We start from the raw sequence: 19864 nt of genomic DNA, 5'->3' as shown, positions 1-19864 counted from the left end.
ACAATATAAGAGGTACTTACAGAAGAGTTTTTCTTTACAACTGTGCATCAAATCCTTTCGTACATCCCTGTTACCCTCATCCCTTATCTGGAATGCCCTGATACAGCACTGTTAAGAGGGGCTGCTGTCACAGGCTCTCTGTGGAGGGTAAAATGTCCTTGAAGGACAAGATACATCATCATCGTTGGCAATGCACCATAAGATATTCTAGCACATATAGATTTATCTTGGTTTCTTTCCCACCTGTTGTGTAGGCCCAATCAGTTAATGAAAGCAATTTCATCCTTGCAAGGCAACACTGACCATCTTTCTAATCACATCAATATACTGTAGTAACTATTTCAGCTAACCATGTGTCCTGTCAGCAATTTGCTCTATCTCTCAATGTGCTGCAATAGGGCTAGGGAAAACTCAAAAGAAATACTCCATTACTATTTACAAACTTGATTAAAAGTTACAGTATATGTAAGGATTCAAATGAATCTTTCCACCAGATTTACTCTTTTGTATAAGTTTTAAACAGAAGAGTCAGCAACATACATTGTATACAATGCATCAGTGCTGACAAAATAAACTCCTTGCCTCAAAGAGGCTATTACCACCTAAATATCTGTCATATTTATTACCTGACAGGTGAAGGAGAGAGCAACTTTTTGTTGATTTTTTGCACAACTGTGAGGCAAATGTGCACTCTGAATTTTTACTGAGTGGAATCGCCTGTCAGTTTCTGAGAGAAGAATTTTGCCACACAGATCTAGACATAAGCTAATTCCAGTGAATACACAGAAGCTACTTTCCAACACTAGAAATTTAGAAGTCCTGATTCTAATACCTATTTAAGTTCTGGGTTTTTTGCATTCAGATATTCTCTCCGACTCCTGCAGCGCTTAAAGTAAAATACATGATTTTTTGCAGGACTGGAGCTCTAATTAATTTCTCCAAAACATCAAAAATGTTTATTTCATATTGTCTGGCCTTTGTATTATTATTTCACACAAACTTAAAAACAAATAAATTGCCTGAGACCAAGATTAACTTTTAAGTAAGCAAAAACTTAACTTCAAGACAACTGCAGCATCTGAAACTTGGCATACAAGACTGCAACAAATATTAAACTTGCTTCTGGCCTAACAGCTGGAATCAAACTAATGCCTACTTTATCTTTAGCAAATCTCACATCATACATATTTTCACAAAAGACATTAATTTAACTCTTACAGATATACAAGATTGGCATTTTAAAAGTTACTGTTCTGCTATCCTTACTCTGGCAGCACTTTCAGTTTCTTGGACGAGTTCTGTGTGAATTTAAGCTTAATGGTCAGGGCTCATACACACCAGAAAAAAACCACGCAGGTGCGATCTGCTTGTCTCACCTGCCAATACCTGGATTCCGGAATCTGTGTTTCCTTGGTAGCAACTAATGACGTCACTTACCCCTAAAGCAGTAAAAGAAACGTACTTCCCAGCTCTGCTGCAGAAGTTAGTCACATCATCACTCGACCTCAAGAAACAGCGCACTGAAATCAGACCTTGGCAGGTAAAGGCTTTCCAAATTCCACTGCAACTGTTGGATGGCAATTTAGAAAGAGAGCCTGGCATGAATACGTAATGGAAGCCTCCTTCTACTAAAGGTTTCCATCTAAAACACTACCTTGAAAGATATGAAATTTCAAAAATATCAAATAGGATACTTTCAATCACAGATCAAGCACAGTATTATATATTCTTTGTATAAAATATATATATTCTTTGTACAAAAATGTATATGCAGTTGGAAGATTTTTTTCCATCAGCTGCTCTTCCCTAAACATACTACTCGATTAGAAATCATCAACAACTTTTACATAAAAATACATGCTGCTGCGCAGCATTACCGGCACACGTCTAGGATCTCCAGGGAAGAATTATACATGGTATTGACTATTTAGTTTCTAGAACATAAAAGCATCCTTCACCTGCCATCCTGAATTTCAAAGTTCTGCTCAGGAAAACTACAGGTCCCAGGATGCATTAGTTTATCTTTTTCCAGGCAAGCTATTCAGATAAAAACAGAGCACTGCATACTGGGGCCTGTAGTTTCCATGAGCCACATTCTTACTAAAGACGAGACCAGATGTAGGCCATATTGCATACTTCCACGGGCCAGCATACAGCAATACATGCTCCACACGTGGAGGTACCTCGCAATAATAATCAGGTAACCTACATTAACATCTATTTCTCATATGTCAAGAGACTATTAAAACTACACAGATTTCAGTAAAAATAAACATCAGCTAACCAATAATTCCCAAAGAATAACTGGCGAGTTTAGCTACTTTCAAATATGCAAAGCGGGCTAGGACTTTCCAACATCTTCACACAAACACAAGTGAGATTCCCCCCCCCCCCAAACTGCTACATTTATTAACATTAAAGCCTGTTTTCAGAGAGCGCTCTTACCAATTTCAGTAAGAAAAGTATGTTTGGTGAGAGGCATATTCTCCCTGTCCAAAATTTAGTAGTCTGGAAACAAATTACTCTCTTCCTCCATTTCCAAAACGTACTGCAGCAGGAGCTTGCCCTCCCTTCCCCAAAAGCAGCAGAGCTTTCTGAGAATTAAATAGCTGGATCTCAGTGTAGGCCTCAGAGAGGAATACACTGTACTCCAGTAAAGGGAAGGGCAGCTCCCCCTACCAGTCTGCTCTAAGAAGGCTTTAATCGCGGAAGGAAACAACCAGTGATCAAAATGAACAAGTCTTCCCTCCCCCTTCATCCCCCCCTCCCCCGAGCTCTGGATTTTTTTTTAAAAAAAGAAATGTATATATAATTTCATCCAAGTACTTATGTGTTTCACTGTTCTCAGCAGAACAACACGGTCTTCGCAGCATTCCCAGGCTAGCAGGCAGGCAGGCAGCGCCCGCACAAACACGCAAAAGAAAAAGGTCCAAGACTCTGAACCAAGCGAAAGGCAGCAGCATCCTGTCACAACAGGAGACATGCAGGGATGCTCAAGTCACCTGAAAGACATCCTAATGCATTTCCCTATATAGGCAAAAGGCCTCACAAGCATCTAAAGGTTTTGTCAATACAGCAATACTGTCCATAGGCCAAAAGACAGCTGTTGCCATAGTTACTATCAGCCAGCTTATCAGAAAATAATTATTGTGATTACTCAGAAGTTTTGTTAAAACAATTTAGAGCTTCAGTAAAATACTACTTGATCTCTTCAATTAACTGTTTGCAACTACGCTGCCTTTGGGATCCACACGGTTAACGATGCTCGGATCCGCAGGGTCGGAGGGAACACGGGAAGGAATCGATGCTCCTTCTCCCGTTCAAGTACTGACAGCTTGTATTTCGCAGGCAGAAATGACGAGACCGAAGCAAGCCAAAGCTCTGCTGCTCGAGTTCGCTTTTCACAGGCCTGAAGACAGAGTCCAAGCAAAAACCATCCTACAGGCACAGGCTCTAACATGCCGAAACCTACCCCCCTTACTTTAACCATTCATGCATCCGCACCCCCATTCAAAAATGCACCAGCTACAGTTTCAAAGCATATTTCTAATTATATATACAATGATTTCTAATATATACAATGATTTCTAATTATATATACAATGAGTCCCTCATTTAAGAGGCAAATGATACAATTTCTGTAGCAAGTGAACTTGGTAACATACCCTTTCATCCTACAAGCATAGTACTGTCAAGTGGAAGGGCAGAATCTGGAAAATACATTTTAAGAATTCATACATTAAAATAGCATAAAAGCCAGCGTGAATGTGGCCTACAACAGAACTCACGTAAGCAGAGTTGCACTCTGCAGGTACGATATACAAATGTATTCCCACCAATAATAAATGTCAGGCTAGGCTTTAAGGGGGTTGTAGTATTTGGGTGCCCCCTCCCCCTTTTATTTATTTTTTTTGAAGAAACATGGTTTGGGGATACAAGCTTTAATCAAAGGGTGAGTGTTTGCGGTGATAATAAACAAGAAATCTCAGGTAATAGGGGATGCGTAAGAGGTCAAACCATCTATGCATAAACCTTTTTAGGCATGGGGCACTTGATTCATATGGATGAACTTTAAAAAAAAAAACACTAAATGTAATGTTTACATCATTAAGATGGTGTAAACAGTATAGGTTTCTCTGCAGAATCTATTTTTTAGATTTACTGAGTAGCTAATTCTTTCTTCAAAAGCCTACAGTGATCAAAGTATTAAAGCAAAAAATTCAGTGACAAAGTTGAAGCTTTGTTAGGGGAGCAGGCATAGCAATAATTTGAGACAGAATGAAGGAATTTTTCAGAACTTTCTACAGCTTTAAAAATTATTTTAGAGACACATGATTCTATTTTTAAAATTTAATTGCCACTTGAGTTGATGACCTTTTCTCAACACTAGATAAGTTTTAAAAAAACATTTCCATTTCTGCATGTGTTATAGCCATTTTATATCTAAACTTACTGCTTTGCTTTTGTGAGGTTTTGACATAACAAAAGCAGAGCCAAACAACTTAAATTGGACTTTATCAATTTCTGTACAGTGAGGAACCTGATAAGGTGCAGGAGCAATAAATTATTTAATACCTACAAAATATACAGATTTTTTTTAATGATACTGTATTTGTAATAAAGAAATTGAAAATAAGAAAATGCAAAGTACCCCCCAAATGTAAATAAACTTCTGTTTTGCCTGAATAATGCATAATCCACCACCGTAACTGGCTTTGTGTTGTACCGAACATGAAATATTAATGCAGGATACCTATAAAAACTATCCTTCAGTTCACCCTCTATTTACAGGGTACAGAAGTAAGTATCTTGGCCCTTGCATTCAGTGCACATCTCAAAGCTCTTCTGCACACCATCCCACCTTTCCAGTATATGGTTTGTTCCTAAATAATAATCCTTTGTGCAGTTAAAATACATCAGAAGCAGGACACGAGCTGCTTTCTGGCACGGAGTAATTGAACAAGGGCAATTCATGAACACGCAGGAGCCAGGCCTTTTGTGGAGTCTTACACTTCCAGGATACGGCTACGCATATGACTGCACAGTTGTGAGCATAAAGGCTGAGAGGGACAGTAGAGAAATACTATTAGAAACCTAATAATAGATTTTTAGCACTGCCCCTTCCACACAAGGAGCCTCTCCTACAGGCTAGTCCGCTTAACAGCACACATCACCGCGCAATATCCCCCCAAAGAGCAAAGCCCTATCACACTGAAGTTCCTTCCAAAAGATTTTAAACAAACAAACAAAATCAACAAAAAAAACAACAGAAACAAAAATACTAAAGAGGTCAAGTCACCCACATACATTTCAAACACGAAGTTTATCTCGAGTTTCTGGTAATGTGCACAAAACGCCCATAATATACAAAGGGATGAGATAGCCCATCAAGGTATGAAAAACAAACCAGTATGAAAATGAAGCAGAAATCTCAGTTGTAAACAAATTCCATTCACTCCACTGAATAAAGTTCTCCATGGCTCAGAGAATAAGTATCAGGGAATTGAACAGCTACAGTATGTCCATACGCTATTATAACCACTACAAACAAACTGCATGAACAATCTAAAGAGAGAGCAGGACTCACTATTAAAGCTTTCAAAAAGCACTCAGAGTTTCACAGCTTTCTAAGGCACCACTGAAAAACATTTTATTTTCCTAAAAAAATACACATGAAACTTGTCTCCTTTGTACAGATCCAGTCCAAGGATAACTTTTAAAAATTATAATTTCAACAATGAAGTTTAACACATGCACTCTCACACACAAAACCTCATCTCTAAAAGCAAAAGTAAAGTTGGAGTAAGAACTTTTTAGGCCCAATATCTGAAACACAGCTGAAGCCGCATGGCCTAGGGTGAAGAGTGATCTTTACAAAAACTAAACCCAAGGCAGAGAACTTGCTTTTAAAGCTGGAAAACACAACCCAAACAAACAGTATTTTTCTCTGAACTGTATTAAATTCACAGTTTCTTACTTTTGCTTTATTTAAGTTCTTTGAATGAAAGTTTTATATTTTCATTCCCAAAAGGAAGAAAACTAATATCCCCCCTTCCCCCCTCCTTCTCCCAGCCTCCCCATAAATCCAGTTCAGGATGCACATAAAAAAGAGCAAAGCTTAAAGCCTTCAGAGTGAAACCTTACAATAAATAATAGTAAAACAATTATTTTAAGAGCAAAAAAATCCTGAATGTGACATCTTGAATTATACACCACGTTAGCTTTGTTAGTTAACTGAAAATCACTAAAACCCTTAACGGGATCCACTCCAACTTTTTCACTGCTCAGGTGGGTAGAGCTAAAAGTTGTAGGTATGATGTAGTTGACATCCAGCTGGTGTCAAGTATTTGGTGAACAAGCAACCTACCTTCTGCTAGACAACTGGTCTCTTAAGACCTTGACGTGATATTCTATACAAGCTACTACACAATAAGAAATCAACTGATAAAGAGGTTGCTTAATATTCCCTCTGTATCTACTGCCAGATGCTCAAACTCCTAGATTACAACTACTACACAATAATCTAATTTCTCTACCACAGTAAGGTTGAAAGGTTTAAAAACAAGTGAGAAGCATTTTACCTAGTTTTTTTAAATACAGTTTTGAAGTCTCATTTACTGAGCTAAAAAATTCCTAACTTAAAAAAAAAAAAAAAACAGTTTAATTCAGCTATCATGAAACGTGCCCAGATATAAATAAAATTCCCAAATCCTGTGATCTTTCTACTGAAGTGTGGTAATTAACTTCTCTTACTTATATGGGTAGCTGCGGACATTCTTTGGTTTGTTTGCTTGTCTTAAGATCCTGTCCCTACTAGTAATTTAATATCACTTCTTATATACAAACTATAAAGTTATATTGCATGTAGTCATATAAAAGTTTTGGCATTACATATTAGCTGGGTAGAAGGTATGAATTTTAGGTTTCTAGTGTTCAAGGTTTTATGAAGCTTGTTATTTTCTTCCCTAATTAAGTCTGAAAATAAACCTCTTTTCACCAAAGTTGAACTCCCCCCCGCTCTATAACAGCCCTAGCCTCCCCAGCCAGCTCTGCGCAGGCACAGGAAAGCCAGAGGAAACTGACTTACCAAACTGAAACCAATCAGCTGTCTGCACTGTTAGAAATGAGCACAATACAAAAAACAGTAAACAAGCATCACCCCAAAAAGCATTTCGGCTGTTTCAAAGTCTACAATGTGGTGGTGGTTGGGGGGGGGGGGAACCCATACGGGTGTACAGGAGTATATCTGTCCTTTAACCTGATAACAAGGGATAGCATAGCTAGTTAAGAAAACTTCACTAGCTCGAATGAGGCTGCTACCTCTCATTATAAGCCTGGCATTACTGAGTGCACGTCCCCTCCTCATTTTTCCATGCTCGGACCTCCCACACACCACGGCACACAACTTCCTCACGACATGCAAGTTATTATCCCCAGTGGGACCTGTTCACATGCAGTGTCTCCAGGGAACAAAAGTTCATTGTCAAGCTCAGTGCTCAGGCCCAAACAAACATCCAGGAGGAAGAGAGGAAGTGCTCCTACCCACAATTTTAAGATTTGCGAGCAATCACCGTTACTTACAATTAAGAAGTGGGAACAGGTGTAGCAGATATCATACTTTGATAGCTGAACAAAGAATATTATAGCACGTGACTGAAATGTGATGACATTTGTACACCAATCGAAAACAAAAGCCACTCTCCAATGGCACTCTTTCCTCCACCCCCAAGAATTAGGAACTTGGAAATCACTCCATATTGAAACACATCTGTTCACAGCCTCATTTTCTGACACTTGAGAAGAAGTTGAATGAAGAGCTCCATACATTGATCCAACACAAATTCACCTCAAAGCCTAGGTGCACAATCCCGCAAGCACCCACCAGACTGCCAGTGCGGTCGGGAGAGAAATTTACCAACAATGCAGCTCAGAATAATAAAAGGGAAGGAAAAAAGAAAGCCGGAAAAAAAAAAAGCAGAAAGGCAAGTGAAGAAAGGAGCATGCACAAGAGGACTGTACCAAATGGCAGAGTCCCACATAGAGCCCCACTCCACCTACACGCACGCACAAACGAAGGGGGGAGGAAAAAGGAGAAGTACACGTCTGTAATCCCAGCAAACGTGCCCAAGTAGAAGTGTGAAATCCCAGAGGCGTCCTTGCACTGCGCTTTGTACCTGTGCGGGAAGGGCAGCCCCAGGGCGAGGGGGGCAGGAGACACTTCAGAATAACAAGTTGCAGAAGAAACGGAATTTTCCCAGCGCTACTCGGGCCACAAAGACAAATGAAAGGAAAAAGGAAGGGAGGGAGGAAGAGAGAGAAGGAAAAAACAAAAAAAAACAAACAAAAAAACCCCTGCAGCGGCAGCTTTACTACGAATTATCAATCAGCGACAGCAGCAGCATCCCGGCGATAATAATAAAACTTCCCCGACAGCATCGCGGCGGCGAAGGGCACCGCGAGCCGGGGGCCTGGCGGCGGCCGCCCGCAGGACCCGGCGCGGCGGGGGGGCCGCGCCGCTCCCACCCCCTCGCGGCGCAGCGTGTCATGCCCGGGCCCGCGCCGCCGCCGCCGCCGCCGCCGCCCGCCGCCCCCCGGCCCGGCCCGGCCCGGCCCGGCCCGGCCCGGCCCGCCGCCGCTCAGAAACTTCTGCCGGCGCCCGCCGCGGAGGCCGCGGCTCCCCGGGCGCTCCCGCCGCCCTCCCCCGCGGCCCGCCAAGTTGCTGCTCCGCCTCTCCAAGTTGGCCGGAGCGCCCGGGCGAGGCTGTTGCTCCGGCCGCCGCCGCCGCCCCGCCCGCCCGCCCGGCGCGGCCCGGCCCGGCGCGGCGCGGCGCGGCGCGGCCGCCGAGGGGGACGCGCGGGGCGGGGGCGAAGCCGAAGCCGAAGGGGGGATACTACACCCTGCTGGTGGCGGCGGCGCCGCGGCGGGCTGGCCGGGGTCCCCCCGGCAGGACCTCTCTGGGAGGGGGAGGACTCTTCTTCATAGGGGGAGGGTGCCGGCGCCGCCGCTCCGCCGGGCCGCCCTGCGCCCCGCTTCTGGGCGCCTCTCTCTCTCTCCTCCTCTCACTTTCTTTAAGCTAAGCGGGGAGTGGAAGATGGTAGGTTGCTCCCTTCTCCGCCTCCTCTTCGCTCGCTCTCTCCTCTGTGGGGTCCTTTTCCTTCCCCCTCTCCCCGGGGGGCTCCTCCTGCCGGGGGGGGGAGGGGGCGGGCGGGAAGGAAGGAACGAAGCAGAAGAGGCGCAGGAGGAGAGAAACTGTGACACAAAAACAAGCCGAGAAGCTGAACTCTTCTTCAATCCCATTCACCCGGCCCGGCCGCAGCACCCGCTCGCCGGGATCCCTCCGCCGCCGGCCTCCCTGCCTGCCTGCGGCGCGCTCCCGCGCCGCGCCGCGCGCGCCCCCGTCGCCGCCCGCCCGCCCGCCCGCGCCGCCGCCGCCGCCGCCGCCGGGAGGGCGCCGCGCCGCCCCGCGCCGCCGCCCCGCGCCCGCTGCCCGGGGCTGGGGCCGGCGGCGGCGCGGGCCGTGCGGGGGCAGGGCGGGCTCCTCCGGAGGGGGACTACTTGACGTGTCGGTGCGGCGAATTTATTTCCCTTTGCCTAAGGAACGGGCTGTGCTGCGGCTCCCATTGCCTAGGGAAAAAGCCCGGATGTGAAGTGAGTGAAACTAAAGTAGAGTGAAGTAGGGCACCAAACTCTGCCGCCGCCGCCGCCGCCGCCGCCGGGCGGGGGGCGCCGGGCGCCCGCACCGGGCCCGGCCCCAGCGCCGCCGCCGCCGCGCGGGGGGGGGGGCGGGGGGTTCTGCCGGCGCGCGGCCCCCCCGCGCCCGCCCCCTCCCCCCGCTCCCCTCCCCCCGCGGCCGGCCGGCGCGCGGGGCTCCGCGGAGGCGGCGCGCGCGGCGGCGGCGGCGCGTGCGCGTGCGCGGGGCCGCGCGCGCGCGGGTAGCGGGCGCTGCGCGGGCGGCGCGGCGCAGCGCAGCGCAGGGCCCCGCCGCGAGGGGCTGCGCACAGGAAGTTGATGCAACAGGGCGGCGGGGGGCGGCGGGCGCGAGGGGCGCGCAGGAAGCGGCGGCGGGCGGGACGGGACGGGACGGGGCGGGCGCGCTCCCGCGGCGGCGGGGCCGGGCGCGCGCCCCGGGCCGGGAGCGCGGCGCGGCGGCGGCGGGGCCCTGCCACGCTCCCCCCGGCAGGAGCGCAGTGCGCAGCCGGGAGGGCTTTCCGGCCGCTTGCCGCCGCCGCTAGCCGCCCGGCCGTTAATGCGATTGGGCTCGCTTACCTATTTATTAACTTGCTCCGCCAGCGCCCGGCGATGCTGCCATTTGCTTTCGTGCTCCGAGGGAGCAGTGGGAAACGGCTGTGCATCAGCTCGCTCGCTCGCTCTTTTTTTTTTCTTTTCCTCCCTTCCAAAAAAAAAATGTGGCGGAAAGTTAAAAAGTTTATAGGCAGATTCAAAGCAGTAAAGTTATATATGATTAATTTTCAGCTTTCTGCAGTGCGTGCTAATGCGAAAGGTAAATAAAGACGAATTTGACGTGCGGGCTGTTAAGAACAGGACCAAAACACCGAGGATGCGGTGCTCCTCATTTATTCAAATCAAAACACGCTTGTGTGTACGAGTAGAAAGGCAGCCCGGGGACCATCTTTTCTGAGTTTTTACGACACAGCACAATAGGCTCCTAGGTGCTGCCTCCATCCAAGTAGCAAACCATGCAGCACCAGTGCTTATCTGTGATAAACTAGCTTAACTTACAGGCATGACATGTATCCCATGTGTGTCTCCAGCTTCTGAAACTGTTCTGATTAGCAGAAATATTGAAACCCTGCCTTTATATCTTGAGCCACCATTGCTAAATCAGTGGGACATGTCCTGAACGCTGCAGGATTTGCATGAGCTTTCGCAGAGAGCCAGTTTTTGATGCAATACGAAACCAATTTTTTTTTAATAGCCTCTCGCACTGCTTTATTTCTTCAAAACGTACACATGTTGGGAAGAAAAGTGTGTGCATTATCTCTGCAGATGCTTCAGGAAACCAGGATGAACTCATTATTATGTTGTGAAACTAAATCCATAAAGCAGTCATGATGAGTAACTCAGGGACTTGTTGTGATTGGGTAGTAACATACAGTTTTATCATCCAGAGAATTCCTGTGTGCTCAAAGTGAGTGTGCATTTACAAGAAGGTTTCCTCTCAACTGTCAAAAGAATCGGGCTACCAAGCCATTGTTTATTTAATTACCATTAATTTTCTACTTCTTTTCCATAAGTTTGTTGACAAGTTTCGTGTGATTTAATTGTAAACTTTACAACATTTGGTGCCTTTCTTAAAGCTGCAGCTCCTGGACTCGTATGATTATGGGAGAAACTCTTTATTTTTTTAATTAAGTTTTTAGCCTGTGGGTTTGTAGATAGGCGCTTGAAGACACAAACTTTAAAGGCACAAAAAGAAAAATGTACAAGACAAAATTATCCAAAACGCATTGGTTTTTGTAACCTCCCATTGTTTGGCTTTGTTTTCAAAGCAATCTTCCCCCCACCCTTTTTTGAAGGCCTCATATGATTCTGATCAGCAGGATTGGGACAGTACTAAAAAAACAAAACCGCAGAAAATATCAGAATGCACGTCAAATAGTTATTGACTTTATTACACATCTCATGGGCTAACAGGTAAAGTCATATGCCTGGGACTACCAAAAAATTCAATTGCCATTGCAGTAGTTTTTCCAAAGTGTCCAACTGTGACAAGAAGTTTCATTGTTAGTATACTAAAAATATTGAATGTTTTTTAATAAAAGTCTGTTTGCTTTTTATGCTTATTTCTGCTTTATTTCTAGAGCCACCAAGTAGATCAAGTAATACTGAGATCAGGATGATTATAGTCAGATCTGCACATTAGTTGACTGAGATTTCTTTCGAGGGGGGGAGGGCGTTACGTCCAACCCCCCACCCCACCCCTCCGGTCTTGATTTTGTATCCAAATGTTAAACCTTTCAGAAAATCACAACCCTAATACTCAGATTTTTCCTCCAGACGAACTTGTACTAACAGCAGTTCAAGCTGTAGAGGCTGAGCGTTACAACCCAAACAACAGCCTGGATTTTAATTTTACCTTAAGTTAGGGTTTGAAGTGCTTGGCAAGAAGACGAGTCAGTATACTCTGAAAACAATCTGACTAGAGATGCTTTTGTCCTTCAGAGTTTTAGATAGAGGCACCACAAAAATAAATACTGAGTAAAGCCTGTTTATTTCTCTGTTTTTTATCTTTCTGATTAACAAGCAAGTTAAAAGAAGTTAGAACTGGTGATTAAGCGTTGTTATAGATTCGGCATGTTTATTCTGTTGAGGAGTCAATACATGCACTTTGACTAAAGTTTGTTTTAGAGATGAACTTTGGACAAAGTTCAAAGAGAAAAAATCATTAGCTGTTACCATAGATGTGCAAAGAAATTTTACATAGTTTGTCTTAGAATTCAGGTGGTGATCAGTGCCTTGTGATACTAGTTACATTCAGCACACGCTACCTACAGTGATCTTCGGGTCACAGCCAAGTAGAGTAGCTTAGGCCGTTTTATGCTCTGAACTCGCAATTTAATCCACAGGTGATGATTATCAGAAACACACTGAAAGTTTTTCTTTCAATACGTGCACCATTCCTTTGTTCAGACTTGGATAATGAAGAGAAATGATCCCAGCCTCCCTGCTACTTGGCTTCATTTGCACGTCAGTAATAAAAACTTCCATAGATGCCTGGGTAACATTTGGTTGCTAGTGGCATTGAAAGTGGTTTCATGCATGAAACTGGAAGCAACTTTACTGTCAGATACTCAGCTAAATGTTTGAATAAACTGACTCCTATTGTTTGTTGGCTTCATATAGATATACCTAGCATGCTTTGTTTGCATGCTTTTATAAAAGCCTAGCAAAAATGTTCCTTCCTTTGCTTCCTGAGTTTTTGTCTAAGAAGTTGCCCTCCGCACTTCTCCCTCCAAATGTTGTATTGCTGCTGTCCATCAGAACTCAAAGTTCACTTTGTACAATTTTTCCGCTCTCTGGTTGATCACATTCGCCTGGATACTCACCCAGTTCCCTTTTCCAAGTTTATTTCCTAAGAACACTTACAAGCACAAGCCAAATCCAAAGCCTTTCTGAAGTTAGTGGAAAACTCATACAAATCAACAGGCTTTCAATCAGAATTTGCAGGCAGCTGCTCCAAGATGATGTTGCTCATTGAATGTTATTTCACCAGTTTGGGTGAATTTCAGAGAAGGAAGCACAGTCTGTGTCAAGTATTAATGCAGGAGCATTTCAAGAACTCTTGCTTACAATTTTTTGTAGTAAGTCTTTAAAATAACAAGTTACATCATATCCTGCTAGTTTCATTATAACCAGCCCATCTCACAGTACCATTTGCTGAGGATACTTAGAGCAAAATTAGAGACAACAATGGTTAACATACATAGACAAACAGTCTTGTAGCGGCTCATATTAAAAGGAATTAGCAACAAGTGCAAAAGTGCCTAAACTATGGGTCACAGGTTCAATTGACAGAGAGCTGAGTCGCCCCATAACACTTTCTCTTCCCCTGGTTTCCAGCAACAAAACTACCTCAAAAAATAAGCTAGAAGTTTGTTACTTGCCTATTACTGCTTTTTCTGAGCTTTTGGCAGGGATGCTAGATGGCTGCAGGTAAGAGGGGAGATAGCCTGTGAAGCCGTGCTTAAAGTAGGAAGCCAGAAGACCATTTCAGGCAAGACATGCTCCAGTGTAAAAAAAGAGTTGGGAACCTGCATGTTTTCTCATCTGTGTTGGAGCACAGGGTTATCTCTCCAGCAGGATCTCGGCAAAGAGCTCCTTCTACAAGTAGGTACCTTCCTGTTCCCTGGGTCAGGGAAGGATAGGGCATAACTCACTTCCAGACAGTAAGGAAAATGAAACAAACAGTTTAGACCACTGGTTGGGGCCAGAGCCTGAAAATATGACGGACACAAGAGGTTTGCCATTAAGGACATCAGCCTAAGTACAAAACACATGACTTAACCTGACAACCTCAGACTTTAACTGTGGATTATTTCCTTACACAAGACTATTGCTTCAGCAGCCAGTGAAGCAGATCCCTGCTTACCCAGGCCCATCTGAATGGACTTGCTTTTTCAGCAGTTGTCAGCTGGACTCAGCTGTGAAGGATTTGGCTGCAAATCTGGCAGTTCTGGTGCTCCACTGTCACAGCTCAGGGCTGGCAGGATCCACTGGCCATGTGGGCTAAAAATGCATGTAGGAGTGTATTGTCTGTATTCCAGTAAAGGTAATTCAGCCATTGGGCTGCCCCTTTCCTTTTGCAAAAGTCTTGTTCTCTGAGTTGCACCCAGAAGCATGTACAGGGAAAGGCCTGTGAGTGTAACACAAAGTTGCCTGTGTCTCTTGTGGATTTTCACTGGGGATACAAGCTATTTCAAGTGTAGCCTTGCAAGAATGAATCCTCTTGCATTGCCTTCCCCTGATCATTTAATGTTTCACTTATTGGAGATACCATTTATTTCTCACAGAAGGTACAAGGCAAAGAGACAGATTACCTCTGAGGAGCAGTCAACCAGTAGAGATCAGCCATTCTGGGTTGCCTTGAGACCTAGCTGTGCTCCTGGTCTGTTCCCACATAGCTCAGGGGAAATCTGCGAGGAACCATCATCATCTCCTAGCTGCCAGCAGCTCCCAGAGCTCTTCCTCCCTGGTTCCCACAGTTTCAGTCACATTAAGGTTTGGGTATGTGGCCTGCAAAGTCAGGAAGGTTGGCTGCTGCTTATCTAATCTTACCTCCAGCACAACGTTGGCTATTTCTACCAGTAATTCTGTATCAGATCTGCAATTTGGGTAGGCCAGAGTGTATCTTACCCTTCACAAGCCATTGCTCAGTGCTTCTGGAGATGCATCTGTTTTCAGAGACTGTGGTGGTTCTGGCCACTTCCAGATCGAAAGAAGATCTGACCAGTGATACTGTCTCTGGGAATCAAGAGGAACGGATTTCTTTTCCTTTTTTTTTATTTTTTTATCTTTTCTCTTTAGATAGATGTGAGCAGTCATAAAGGGGACATTGCTTATGACTCTTGAGTGGCTGGCCAGGCTGACTAAGCACGCTTACAGGTCCCATCTAGTGTTTAGAATCACAATGAGCTAGACATTGTGTGCCCAGATGTGAACAGCCCAGGGAACAGTCACTCATTTTTAAGCCACCAGTATGAACTATCTTAGGACCTATCACAGCTCCATTATAAGGTAAAAGAAGCTCTTTTTGGCTCATCACCCCTTTTGTTAAACAACATAATGCCCCCTAATTCAGGCTGATTTGTTGTAACATTGGTCACCCTGCTACCTTTTTCTGCTGAAGGTTTTTTGACCACTAGTGATTATGGGATATCTAGACTCCAACAAAATACCCTTTTCCAGATACCTTCACCAGAATTCTCTCTCCTTCATTTTCAAGGAGCTTGGAGGAGAGAAATTTCAGTAGAATCAGAAACCTGCAGATGGAAATGAAACCACCGAATAAGTTTTCAAGGACCCACTAAAGGGAAATGACAACTTTTGTAACAGAGCATTTCTGCGTGTCGCTAGCCTGATAAGCAAATAGAAGTCTACAGTGGTAAACCAAGGGCGCAAGTCATGGTCTATGACAGCAGCTACCAGGTTTTGACACAACGCATAGACATCTCAACAAGCAGACTTCCCGCATGCACGGAATCAGACATTGCAGCGAGCAACATCCATAGAAAAATGTCCAGCCCTATAAACAGTACACCACCAATAGACAGTATGCTGTATCTTTTTAGTTCTTTTAATTGCTGACAGTCATTTTGGCACTTAACAGGAGAGACATGATAAAGCAGAGCCTGCCCTGAGGAACCCATAATTTAAAAGGTCACTATGAAGGGGAGGGGGGGAGAACCAAGATGCATTGGGAAAACTAGGTAATGGTGATAATTTCAAAACCTTAACTGCTTCAAATATAAATACTGATTGCAATTTTCAAAAATCTTTGCACACATTTGGCCCCTAAATCCTTGCATATCACTGGATACTTAAAGAGTCTGGGTTTTCAGTGTACAGAGCACTGAAAAAGCAATTCAGTTTTCTTTTAAGTGTTTAACTAGGCATATATTTAAGCTGCCAGTTTGGGCCTACCAGGTGAGCACAAACTTCACGCTATTCATTTTAGTCTTAATCTCAGTATCTCCTTTCCTCTTTTAGAATAACATAGTGAGAATGATATCAGTGTTTGAGAGCAGTGCAGAAGTAGTAAGCTTTGGAAGCATTAAATTACTGGATCCCATGTACTTCTCAGGTGTTGCCCTGGCTTCTGGGAGAGCAAGATCTTTCTATTGACAGCAAGGAGCCCAGCACAGGTATAGAGACAGGGGAGGGAAGAGGGGCTGTGAAGCAAATGCTGTTAAGGAGTGATGGGAAAGGTGAACCTAGGAGTAGAACCGTGCATGGCGTTGCATATGAGAATAAGACAGTTAACTATGATTCAGTGGACAGAAAGGTCAGTGCCAGCGCAGGGATTCAAAGTGGCATTTCATGGCCTAACAATAAATAATGTTAGTCAACTCTAGATTATCTAGGATTAAGTGTATTGCGGGTGTAGCTCCCCCCGAGATGGCTGACGCTGAAGCAACGTGGGCTCCTGGAAGCATTGCTGCACTCACCAAGCACCGTGCTACGTGGAATTGCAGCTTCTGAGGCACTCTGGCACCCCAGCACTTCACAGCTGCTGGGATCACCAATCCTCCTCTGCTGCATGTCACCCTGTTCTCTGAGCTTCCTATACACGTTTGGTTATTTCTGGGTTCTGCTTTGGCTATGTTATCTTCTCTTGCTGCTTTCTCAGATAATCAAGAGTTGAATGTAGCTGCATTTTGAACAGACTGGGAAGGGGCAAAGTAAAGATCAAAAAGGAGTCAATAGACCTGATTTATATGGAATGTATCTGTAAAGTGAGACCATGCCCTTTTTACTTAGCTATGTTTTACAATAGAGCTACAGTATAATAAATTCAGAGACACATGTATACAGTGAGAAGTCCACACAGATATTCATAATTTATTTTAGTATCTTCCATTCAAGGCTTCTGTTGTTTGAGTGATAGCCAACTTGCAAAATCTATCACTCAGAAGTTAGGAAATTCAGCAATTAAGCTTGTTTGTGCCTTTTTTTGTGTTCAGAATTGATTAATAATAGTAAGATACACCAACATTTTGCTTTGCAGCTGAAAAGACAGTTGGATAATGTCAATATATTCACAAATCTCATTGGCATCGCTTCCCTATATGAATAGTACACGTAAGCATAAACATATTTTCCTCTCACTAGGAGGGGGCAGAAGGAAAAGACTGTTTCTTTCAAAATTCTGTTAGGCAATCAAGTGGAAACATGGCGTAATTTGATTAGTTTCTCTCGCAGTGGGCTTGGATATACTATAGTGAATTAGAATGAAAGTCTCTGATAGTTTCAAAACATTGCAAAGTTCCTGTTCATCTTAGTCTCACTGGTAATATACTTTGGCCTCTTGAAAACATCAAGTCAGTGCTTACCATCAGCCAAAAAGTTAAACAAGAAGTTAGAAATTATCAGAAGACTATAAAACTAAATGGAAGCCTGTATTTTGCCCAGTTATGAAGCCATAGCATGCCCTATCCCATGAGAGTGAGCCGAAGGTCTGACTGTTTCAAAAAGGATCCACTAGAATTAGAAAGGCAACAGAAGAGATAAGGAATAACTTTTAGCTGAGAAAAAAAATGCATCAACTAGGACTTTTCAGCTTAGAAAAGAGAAAACTGAGAGCAAACATAAGAGGCCTGCTAGATGGTGAGTCACATGGAGAAGGAGAACAGGGAGCAATTGTTCCTTGTCTCTCAAAATGCAAGAATAAGAGACACTGAAGGAAATGACTAGACAATGTTTAAAACAAAGAAAAGCAATACTTTTTCACCCAATGCATAGTTACCTGTGGAACTCACTGCCGCAGGATGTCACAGAGCCTGAAAATATAAATGTGTTCAGAAAGGCATGAAACAAATGTACTGCAGGATGCAACATCTGACTTAGAAAGCCACAAACCGGGAGGCTGTATCAGGAGGAAGATCCCTCATTATGCACAGTCCTTCCTAAGTATCAGAGATGGGACATTATCAGAGATGGCTGAAGATCATCTTTGGTCTCATTCAGTATTGTCATTTTTACAAGCGTTCAGGAATAAAGGGAGTAGCAATACTTTTGTGGAGGGGAAAAAAATCAGTGCAAGAGGCTTCTACTCTATCCATGTGTGCCTATAGTATATAAATTTTGTCTGCCTTCCGACTCTTTAGTTGAATGGAATGAAACTTCTTGTACTGATTTTTTTTATCACTACCTTACAAGAATGAAAACAGTCCTTCCCCTGTCATTCATATAGTATTTATTGGAACGGGAGACAGTTTATCCTTTAATAAAAATACATCGCTCACACGGGAACGACGTAAAGGGCCGCTTGAAGGCCAGAGAGGAAATGCGTTGCACAGCCTGACCACTCAAAGCAGCCTGCCGGCCCCATGGCTCAGAAGGTGGCCCGGGGGCCAGGGCTGGGGCGCCGTGGGGCCGTCTCGCCCTGCCCAGCCACCGCTGTCCCGCTCCTGCTGCTGCTCCTGCCCTGCTCCCGGCCCCGCTTCTCTGCTGCGGTCCGCCCGGCTCCTCCCGGAAAGGAACACCACGGCATCTGCCCCGCTGCTCCCACCAGGAGCCACTGCTACCTTGGGGAGGAGGAGGAGGTAGAGGAGGGAGTTCAGTCCAGGGGAGCTGCTGGTGGCTACAGGCATGATTAAAACATTGCCCCATGCTTTAAAAAAAAGCCCAAGTTGCTGGGAAACTTTCTCGAACTGCAGGAAACACCACTGTCTTGAGGTTTTATTTCTAGGGATTTGTTGCATTTGTTTGTAAACCACTTGGCAAATCCATATTGAGCGTAAAGTACTACTGAAATATTTCTGTTGGGGCACACAAGACAAGAGAGATAGCTGTTGGGACAAGCAGGGTCTGTTTTATTTCCAGTGTTACAGAAGGACTGAAAAGTCATCCCTCTGTAAACCCTTCTCCCTGCAACATGTGAACTTAGAGGGGCTGCAGATCCCTCATTTCTGTGGGGTGATGTGAGTCTGGGAAGGTGAAATGTCATCTGCAGCAGCACATCAGAGAGAAAGTAATGCAAGTCATAACAACAGTGAAGTTATATTTACAAATATCTATATTTAGTTTGAAGTTCGCTGCTTCCAGTTTGGACCTATAGAAAGTTTTGCGTGCCTAAATGCTTGTGTGTGTTTTCCAGCAATACTCATTGATCTAATAATATGTATTACCTTCAAAACTTGCCTTTCTTTATCCTTAGACTATGGCAGCTACAACTCTACTAAATATAATACTGGGACTTAGTAAAATATATTTTTAAATCCCTAGTTTCACATGAACAATGTCTTTCCTCACACATGATGCTTGCCTTTTTCTAGGGCTTCAGTACAAGCAGAACAAGCAGAACATAGAGGGCCAGGGAGTAATTATATCAATGGATATTTCTGGGGAATTCATTCAAAAGTTTAAAACTCTTTAGGGAATCCTTTCTGGCAGAGATGAGAAGACTGTGTTAGTTATATTAACCTTGATGGATAAAATGTTAGCCCTCAAACTCTGCCTGCCCTCATGAAGAAGAAATGCTTCCTATACAGATTTAGAGAGAAATTCAAGAAAAATGTCTAAATATGTAAAGGTCCTAAAACACCATTTCCAGCCCATCTCAGTCCTCAGCAATTCTATTTTCAATCAGAACTGAAAGAAATTAATTATTCCCAAGAAACAAATG

At 44.3% G+C, this 19864-nt stretch overlaps 1 protein-coding gene across 8 annotated transcripts in view; it reads right to left on the bottom strand.

The window, feature by feature from the left end:
• Positions 1 to 9189, bottom strand: part of PHF21A (PHD finger protein 21A) — a 146099-nt gene extending 136910 nt beyond the window's left edge. For 3 of the 8 annotated variants that reach the window (XM_067296417.1, XM_067296418.1, XM_067296419.1), the window contains exon 1: positions 8897 to 9189. The gene's annotated coding sequence lies outside the window, so the exon portion shown is untranslated. Of the gene's footprint in view, positions 1 to 3665; positions 3685 to 8174; positions 8200 to 8896 lie in introns of those variants that run through there. The other 5 variants (XM_067296416.1, XM_067296414.1, XM_067296420.1 and 2 more) reach the window with 4 other exon arrangements.
• Between the last annotated feature and the right edge of the window lie 10675 nt (positions 9190 to 19864).

This window comes from Apteryx mantelli, chromosome 4 (assembly GCF_036417845.1).
Source record: "Apteryx mantelli isolate bAptMan1 chromosome 4, bAptMan1.hap1, whole genome shotgun sequence".
Taxonomy (NCBI): Eukaryota; Metazoa; Chordata; class Aves; order Apterygiformes; family Apterygidae; genus Apteryx; species Apteryx mantelli.
The sequence above is the reverse complement of the archived record's forward strand: the minus strand, read 5'-3'. Positions and strand labels throughout refer to the sequence as shown.